Here is a 9825-nt window from a genome sequence, read left to right on the forward strand (position 1 = left end):
AAACAACATGGCCTTCTTCCCCGGCCCGACCTCCTTCCCAGGCACTCACACGCCCTCCTGTCCACAACCCTCCGCGTCTGTGGTACCTGACGGGAGTCGCAGTCCATCTGCTGCCTTCCCGTTGCCATTTCTACTCGTCAGGAACAATGGAAAGGTGAAAAGGAACGAGGACTACAAGCAAGATGGCGGGAGAGGGGCGGACACCTGAGTAGTAGTCGAGCTTATGAGGTACGATGGGAATAGTAGTTTCTTGGCCTTCTAGCGTTCCTTAAGAATGGCGGATCCAGGAGGATAAGGAGACTACCATAAAGATGGCAGGCTACCTAGCCTCTCCCCATCGCCTCATTCTACCACCTTGGCCATCTCGCCCGCCTGTAATACCGAAATCCCCATCCCGTTGGCGCAGAGCCTGACGGGAGTTGCAGTCTTCCCTGCTCCCCTCTATTATCTTCGGTCGAGACAATGGAAGGGGAAAGGGGCGGGGGCTACCAGCGAAGATGGCGGCCGAAGGAAAGGGGAGACGGCGACCTGGGATTTGTAGTCCATGCGCTAAGACTACTCCCTACGGAAACGGGGGAAAGGACTACAATAAGATGGCGGCCTATCACTCGCCCTCTGCGCCAGTGCCTGCTGGGGGACGTAGTCCCTTCCTTAGCTCTACAGAGAAAGGACGTGGGCTGTTGAAATATGCATCACGGCCGACACGCTAAATTGAGAGCGGACAGAAACAGAGGGTCTCTTTCCTTCTATCCCCGCCACCCGCTTCTGAACGACCTGCCGGGAAATGTAGTCTCATGCCTTCACTCGCTAGTAGCGGGGGAGAATTTATGTCACCAGTGGGGATCATTGCGGGTGAGGGAGAAAGACGTCCGGGCGATCCAGGAATATATAATATCCGCCTCCCCGTGTGGCGAGGACTTCATCTTTCGATGGAAGGTTCTTAAAGGAAAGAAACAGAAATCAGTGTTGTCGGGACAAGGGGGGCGTGGTTCTTGCCGAATGTACCGTTACGCTGTTGTCCCTTGGAAAGCTTCGGCGCCTCACACCCGATGCTTGTTCCCCCAAACCTCAGAGAGTCGGTAGCTTCCAAGTCGTGAGAGCTCCAGGGGAAAGGCTCTGGAGTCATACAAAATCCCCGCCCCTTCTTGGGAAGTCACCAAACCTCGATTTTTCTCATCTGAAAAATGGGGATAACGATACCTACCTCGAAGCAGAGCTAGGAGTGTTAAGATAATGTTCACGAAAATGCCCAGCTCAGGGCCTGACACGGGGCACGTGTTGGTAGTTCCTTTTTCGAGGTCCCTTCCAGCCCACCTGTTCTGGGATCCCAGGAATCCATCATGCCGGAAGGAGTTAGCTCCTGTGAGAAGAAAACTGTGGCAGGCAGTCTACCCCATCTTGAGCCGCACCCCCTCCTCCCCCACCGCTCATCTGGGTCCTCCTGTGTCCAGTACCGAGTACTGCTCCCAGGGGGCGCCCATTCTCCATTTGACTGAGGTCTTACAAACTGACCAGATTCCTCAACCTGAAGTTGTAGGCGCTGCAAATCGCCCCGCCAGTCTTGGAGGCACCTGCCCTCACGCAGACACCTCAGCTGACAAAGCAAATGGAACTGCTTCCTACCTCTGTGCCTTCTTACCTGACTTCTTGATATTCCTCCTCTGCCTGGAAAACAACTCGCTTTTGATCCCTGTGCTTCCCCCTCTCTTCTGTGTTTCAGAGAAGAGGGTTAGAGGGCCCTGCGGAAGACTTGGTGGGTGTGGTTTTTCTGTCAGGAAAGTTAACACAGGCCAGTGTGAGTGAAATCCTAAATTTTCAGGGACTGGCCTCACGCTGAACTGAGACTCCTTCTAGCTCACACTTTATCAGTTAGGAAGTCCTTGGCTCCCAGAAGATTATGTCCTCTGCGTCCTCACTGCTCTAGTTTGGGTTTGCATGATTGCCTCAGGGCTTTCTCTGGAGATGGTCCCTCTGCCTGTTAGGCCTTTCCCCTCCACCCTTCCCACTGCTGCACCCAGTTAACTGTTCATCCTTCTGGTCTCTGTCCCAGTGAAACCTTCATGTGTGGAATTCCCAGATGAGGTTCATTTGACTCTTCCCCTAGATTATAAGCTTTATGAAGAGCCCATCTCATATGTGCTTTCAGCATCTCATTTTATCCTCATAAGAATCCTATGAGGTAGAATCCCATTTTATAGATGAGGAAACTGGGAATGGATGTGTGATAGATAGAGCTAGGATTCAAACCCAAGACTCCAGAGCCCATCGTCAGAGCAACTGCAGCATCCGCCAACTGATCAAATGCAGCCCCTTTGTGTGTTAAGTTTGGCAGAGCAACCACAAATTTCTCCTTTCACTTGAAATCCAGCAGCACTTAGTCTGCATTCCTTGAACAAGAATCAGCTGGAGGGGCTTCCCTGGTGGCGCAGTGGTTAAGAATCCACCTGCCAGGGGCTTCCCTGGTGGCGCAGTGGTTGTGAGCCCGCCTGCCGATGCAGGGGACACGGGTTCGTGCCCCGGTCCGGGAAGATCCCACATGCTGCAGAGCGTCTGGGCCCGTGAGCCATGGCCGCTGAGCCTGCGCGTCCGGAGCCTGTGCTCCGCAACGGTAGAGGCCACAACAGTGAGAGGCCGGCGTACCGCAAAAAAAAAAAAAAAAAATCCACCTGCCAATGTAGGGCACACGGGTTCGAGTCCTGGTCCAGGAAGATCCCACATGCCGCGGAGCAACTAAGCCCATGAGCCACAACTACTGAGCCTGCAGTCTAAAGCCCGCGAGCCACAACTACTGAAGCCTGCGTACTTAGAGCCCGTGCTCTGCAACAAAAGAAGCCACCGCTTCAACAAATGAAGAGTAGCTCCAGCTCGCCGCAAGTAGAGATAAGCCCGCACACAGCAACGAAGACCCAGTGCAGCCAAAAATAAATAAATAAATAAATAAATGTATTTTAAAAATAATCAGCTGGAGCTGAACAGTTGGCTGCCCATTTTGGATAAGACATGTACTCACAAGATCAACACAGTCCCCATCCAGCTTGCTTCAGTCCTAACGTAAGCACTATTGGCCCCACTTCCTTAACTGAGACACGAACATAAGCGTACTGAAGGTCAAGACCATTTTTTACACTGTGTAGAGGACCTCAGTGCCAGGCTCTGGGCCTACACCCCCAGCTGGCTGGGTAGGGAGATGGCTGAGTGAGACTGCGTACAGAGATAGAGGAAAACTTTTACTTTTCACTTTGTAATTTACTCTGCAGTTTGACATTTTTACCATGAGCAGATATTATTTATATATACTTAAAACATGAGTTGAAAATACTCTAATCCAGCCATGTTGACATTAAAGTATAATGACTTCAGACCTTCTCAGACATAAACAAACTCAAGGTATTAGCACCCAAGAGCCCCTTTTCATTTGTACAAAAATAAGGTTTGTCTTCTTTTTTTTTTTTAATTAATTAATTTATCTATTTTTGACTGTGTTGGGTCTTCGTTGCTGCGTGTGGGCTTTCTCTAGTTGCGGCAAGTGGGAGCTACTCTTCATTTCATTGAAGCGGTGGCTTCTCTTGTTGTGGAGCACTGGCTCCAGGCTTCTGGGCTTCAGTAGTTGTGGCACACGGGCTCAGTAGTTGTGGCTCACGGGCTCTAGAGCGCAGGCTCAGTAGTTGTGGCATACGGGCTTAGTTGCTCCGCGGCACGTAGGATCTTCCTGGACCAGGGATCGAACCCGTGTCCCCTGCATTGTCAGGCAGATTCTTAACCACTGCACCACCAGGGAAGTCCCAGCATCTACTTTAAAAATATGTGATTAATAGATGAGTCCATCTTTCATGTTTTTCAAAATCATTTTTTCTTAACCTTAGAGAAATATTATATGAAAAAAATGTCATTTGTGCTGCACACCAGAATCTAACATGATATTGTAAACCAACTATACTTCACTTTAAACTTTTTAATAAAAAAATTTTAAATGTTTAAAAATAAATGTCATTTGTAGTGAGGAAACATTTCTCTGAAGTTCCATCATCCTTTCAGTTCCGTTTCCATTTCCTTTTTTTCTGTTAAATTCAAATAAAGTTAAATACAATGTTTTTGTTTTGAAATAGGACATATTGTATGAATTGTTATAAATTTTTTCTTTATTTACTTATGAAATATCTAGAGTGGTGTTCTCCAAATGTTAATGCAGTAATGACTATTTCTGGATGGTGAACTAGGGTAGTTTGTTGGTTTCTTCTTTGTTCTTTTCTGGTTTGCTTCAATTTTTATAATGGACAGGTATCATTTTAACAAAAATGATAAAGTCATTAGTCTTTTAAATGTATATATTTTTAATTAATTTATTTATTTTTGGCTGCGTTGGGTCTTCGTTGCTGTGCACGGGCTTCGTATTGTGGTGGCTTCTTTTGTTGCGGAGCACAGTCTCTAGGTGTGTGGGCTTAGTAGTTGTGGCACATGGGCTTAGTTGCTCTGTGGCATGTGGGATCTTCCCAGACCAGGGCTCGAACCTGTGTCCCCTGCACTGGCAGGCAGATGCTTAACCACTGCACCACCAGGGAAGCCCTAAATATATACTTTAAAGAATGTAAGTGGCAGACTTGACATTTCTCCAAAAAAGATATACAAATGGCCAGTAGCACATGGCAAGATGTTCAACATCATTAGTCATTTGGGAAATGCAGATCAAAACCACAATGAGATATCACTTCACACCCCTTAGGATGGCTATTATTTAAAAACAAACAGGGACTTCCCTGGCGGTCCAGTGGTTAAGACTGGGGCACAGTTCGATCCCTGGTCAGGGAACTAAGATCCCTCATGCCACGCGGCATAGCCGAAAAAAATAATAATAAAAATAAAAACAGAAAATAAGTGTTGACAAAGATGGGGAGAAATTAGAATCCTGTGCATTGCTGATGGAAATGTAAAATAGTCCAGCCACTGTGGATGACAGTATGGTGGGCCCTCAAAAAATTAAACATTAATTAATTAAACATTAATGTTTAATTAATAATAATTAATAAAAATTAATTAAACATTAATGTTTAATTAATTAATCAAACGTAGAATTACTAGGGACTTCCCCGGTGGTCTAGTGGTTAAGACTCTGGGTTCCCAATACAGGGGGCATGGGTTTGATCCCTGGATCCCTGGTCGGGGAACTAAGATCCCACATGCCAAAAAAAATGGCACAGCCAAAAAAAAAAATTAGAATTACTATATGGTCTAGCAATTCCAATTCTGGGAATTGAAAGCAGAGACTTAAACAGATATTTGTACACCCAGGTTCATAGCAGCATATTCACGATAGCTAAAAGGTAGAAGCAAGCTTAAGTGTCCATTGATGAATGAATGGATAAATAAAATGTGGCATATATGAATATCACAAGGGGATATCATTCAACCTTAATAAGGAATAAATTCTAATACATGCTACAACATGGATGAATCTTGAAAACAGTATGCTAAGTGAAGCAAACCAGACACTAAAGGACAAATACTGTATGATTCCACTGGTATGAGGTCCCTAGAATAGCCAAATTCATAGAGACAGAAAGTGGAATGATGTTTACCAGGGCCCAGGGGAGGGGGAATGGGGACTTAGTGCTTAATAGGTACAGAGTTTCAATTTGGGAAGTTGAAAAAGTTCTGGAGATTGATAGTGGTGATGATTGTATAACATTGTGAATGTACTTAATGCCACTTAACTGCACTTAAAAATTGTTCAAATGGTAAATTTTGTGTTATGTATATTTACCACAACAAACCACTATACTGTAAGGGGCGGGGAGAAGAATGTAACGGCAACAGGTTTTCTAGTTTAGAATGGATATAGAAGATACGGGTTTTATTTATGCAATGAACTCAAAATATTACCTAGAAATTTTTAAAATTTATATTCCAGTTATTTGCCACTTTCTTTTTTTAAGTTTTTTAAAGCAAAGTTGAAGGAGAAGGGAGCCCTTGTGCATTAACGCCCGCATCTGAGAACTGAAACCGGCTAGTATTTCAATGTCTCAGTCAGTAATTTCTCTTTTTTAAAATTAAATTTATTTGCTTATTTTGTCTGTGTTGGGTCTTTGTTGCTGCGCACGGGCTTTCTCTAGTTGTGGCGAGCGGGGTCTACTCATCATTGCGATGCGCAGGCTTCTCATCGTGGTGGTTTCTCTTTTTGCAGAGCACGGGCTGTAGGCACTTGGGCTTCAGTAATGGCTCACGGGCTCTAGAGCGCAGGCTCAGTAGTTGTGGCTCCCCTGCTTAGTTGCTTGGGGGCATGTGGCATCTTCCCCGACCAGGGCTCTGGCGTGTCTCCTGCATTACCAGGTGGATTCTTAACCACTGCTCCACTGGGGAAGACCTCCACTTTCTTATAAAGATAGAATATATAGATATAATTGTGGTTTAAAAACAAACAACTGGTATGGAATGATTATGAGCAACACTGTGAAATTTAAAAAGCAAGATGCAGAACAGTGTGTGTGGTTTGCTACTGTTTGTTTTAAAAAGGCAAACGCCAAACCTACATATTTCATGACATATACATAAAATGTCCTGAAAGTATTCAGAAGAAGCAAGTATCCATGGTTCCCTCCAGGGAGGGGAACTGGGAGGCTGGGGAAGAGAGGTGGGAGGAAAGCCTTTCACTGAACAGATACCTTTTTGGCCCTTTTGAATATTGAACCAGACAAATGACTGCACTACCTTGGCAAACAATTGCACACAATTATTAAAAAATGATGTTAAAAGCTTTCTGGAAAATTCTGATATGCACATCTGCTTGGTTGAGGACCACTACCACTAAATGGAATAAATGGGTATTAAGCATCTCTGGTGTGCCATGCCCCATGCTAGGCAGCTATGATGCAAAATTCCTGACCTAATCCAGAATGATGAGGGAGCCTCAGGCCTTTGTTCATTTAGAGATGAGGGTTTGAGATTTAGTCTCCTCATAATCTAGGATCTGTAAGTCTGTGGCCTCCTGCACAATACTGCATTCTTCCAAAGCTCCGTGGAGAGACCTGAATCCTCGTGTAATACTTCCACCAGCTGCTACTAGGCCTCCTGCCTTCATTCCCTTTCTGAAATGGGCCCAGCTTCACCACCCCTCTAGGCGCAGGCCAAGCCCTAAATTCCAGCCAGTCCTACACAGATATTAGGAAACCCTGAGGGCTTAGATTTCTGCTGCCCAAAGCTCTCTCTTCCACTAGATTGACCTGAATTCCACTTGCTTTGGTTAAGCAAGGGTCAGGGGTCAGCTGCCTCCCATGCTTGATTCTATCCTTCCTCCCTCCTTCCCTTCCCCTCCTTCCTTCTTCCCTTCCTTCCTCCCTCCCTCCCTTCCTTCCTTTTCTTTTTTTTTCATATTTATGGCTCTCTTTCCCCATCTGGAATGTTTTTTTTCTCTCTTGTTATTGTCTTTTCTAACCATTAAAATACAGTCAATCTGCAACAACTTTACAATTTGTATATTCTTTTAGCTTTCCTTTTTAAAATATTTATTTATTTACTTAGGCTGAACCAGGTCTTAGTTGCGGCACGCGGACTCCTTAGGTGCGGCATGCATGCGGGATCTAGTTCCCCAACCAGGGATCGAACCCAGGTCCCCTGCGTTGGGAGAATGGAGTCTTACCCACTGGACCACCAAGGAAATCCCTCAACTATCAATGTATGATTTTTTAGCTTCAATTTGCTCTTTTAACTATTATGGAAAATTTCAAACACATATAAAAGTAGAAAAGTATAATGAACCCTCGCATCCTTCTAAACATAACACACTTCCAACATTTGTTACATGTGACAAATCTAGTTTCACCTATACCTCCATTCCTCCCATCTTCCCCTCCCCCATCATATTATTTTAAAGCAAATCCCAGACATCATAACATTTCATTTTTTTAAATTAATTAATTAATTAATTTTTGGCCGTTTGGGTCTTCGTTGCTGCGTGCCGGCTTTCTCTAGTTGTGACGAGCGGGAGTTACTCTTTGTTGCAGTGCGCAGGCTTCTCATTGCGGTGGCTTCTCTTGTTGTGGAGCACAAGCTCTAGGCGCGTGGGCTTCAGTAGTTGTGGCACGTGGGCTCAGTAGTTGTGGCATTCGGGCTTAGTTGCTCCGCGGTATGTGGGATCTTCCTGGACCAGGGCTCGAACCCGTGTCCCGTGCATTGGCAGGCAGATTCTTTTTTTTTTTAACACCTTTATTGGCGTATAATCGCTTTACAATGGTGTGTTAGTTTCTGCTTTATAACACAGTGAATCAGCTATACATAAACATATATCCCCATATCTCTTCCCTCTTGCAACTCCTTCCCTACCATCCTCTCTATTCCACCCCTCTAGGTGGACACAAAGCACCGAGCTGATCTCCCTGTGCTATATGGCTGCTTCCCACTAGCTATTTTACATTTGGTAGTTTATGTATGTCCATGCCACTCTCTCACTTTGTCCCAGCTTACCCCTCCCCCTCCCCGTGTCCTCAAGTCCATTCTCTACGTCTGTATCTTTATTCCTGTCCTGTCCCTAGGTTCTACAGAACCACTTTTCTATTTTTTTTTTTTAGATTCCATACGTATGTGTTAGCATACAGTATTTGTTTTTGGCAGGCGGATTCTTAACCACTCTGCCACCAAAGGAGTCCATAACATTTCATTTGTAATATTCTTTAGGCTTTATCTAAGATATAAGGAATTTTTAAAAAACATAACCACAGGTATTTGTCACATCTAAATAAATAATGGTAATTCCTTAGTATCATCCGATACATAGTCCATGTTCAAATTTCCTGGCTTATCTCATAAATGTCTCTACAGTTGGTTTATTGAAATCAGAACCCAACCCAGGTCCACACATCACATTTGGTTGTTGAAGTAGGCAGCTTCTGACATGGCTCCAAATGATCCCTGCCTCCTAGTATTCCCCTCCCCTTGGTGTAGTCTGGACCTAGTGACTTGCTTCTATAATGAACAGAATCAGTAAAAGTGATGGGATGTCATTTTCAAGATAGGCTATGAAAGACTGTCATTTCCATCTTCTGAGCCGTCTCTCTGGATCTTCTCGGCTTCGTTAATAAAGCAAGACGCCACGTTGTGAACTGCCCCATGGAGAGATCCACATGGTCAGGAACTGGGAATTCCCTGCTGGGGCCTGGGTTCCATCCCTGGCCGGGGAACTAAGATCCCACAAGCCACGGGGCCAAAAAAAAAAACCACGGCAAGGAACTGAGGGCAGCCTCCAGCTAACAGCCAGGGGAGGGAAGGATGAGGCCCTGAGACCAACAATCCTCAGGGAACTGAATTCTGCCAAAGCCACGTGAGTGAACTTGGAAGCAGATTCTCCTGCCCCTTGAGATGACCGTAGCCCTGACCTTGATTGCAGCCTGTGAGAGCCTCTCAGCCCAGACCCCTGACCCACAGAAACTGAAATCATAAACGTTGTTATTTTAAACTGCTAGTTTTGGGGATAAGTTGTTACACAGCAATGATAACGAATCCTGCTGTTATGGCTCCAGAATCTCTTAATCCACAACGGTCCCCTGACCTCTTGTGTATCTCTCTCACCAGGGTTGGTTCTGTATAGAAGACAGAAGTGTGTGTGTTATTCAGTGTCCCTCAAAGCAGGACCCAGAGTCCCCTTGGAGATGGGGTGCGGTGGCCCCCATACTAAAAATGCAAATGCCCGGGCTCCTTGGGATCAGTTGAATGTCTGGGTGGGGACCAGGAATCTGTATTTGTAAGAGTATCCCAGGGGATTCTTTTTTCCACTGAAGTCTAGAAACACATAGACTCAGTTGGGAGACCTGGCCTTACCTCTAGCTGTGGGGCAGCGTG

The sequence above is a fragment of the Neophocaena asiaeorientalis genome, unplaced genomic scaffold, assembly GCF_003031525.2.
Source record: "Neophocaena asiaeorientalis asiaeorientalis breed wild unplaced genomic scaffold, Neophocaena_asiaeorientalis_V1.1 scaffold91, whole genome shotgun sequence".
NCBI classification, from domain to species: domain Eukaryota; kingdom Metazoa; phylum Chordata; class Mammalia; order Artiodactyla; family Phocoenidae; genus Neophocaena; species Neophocaena asiaeorientalis.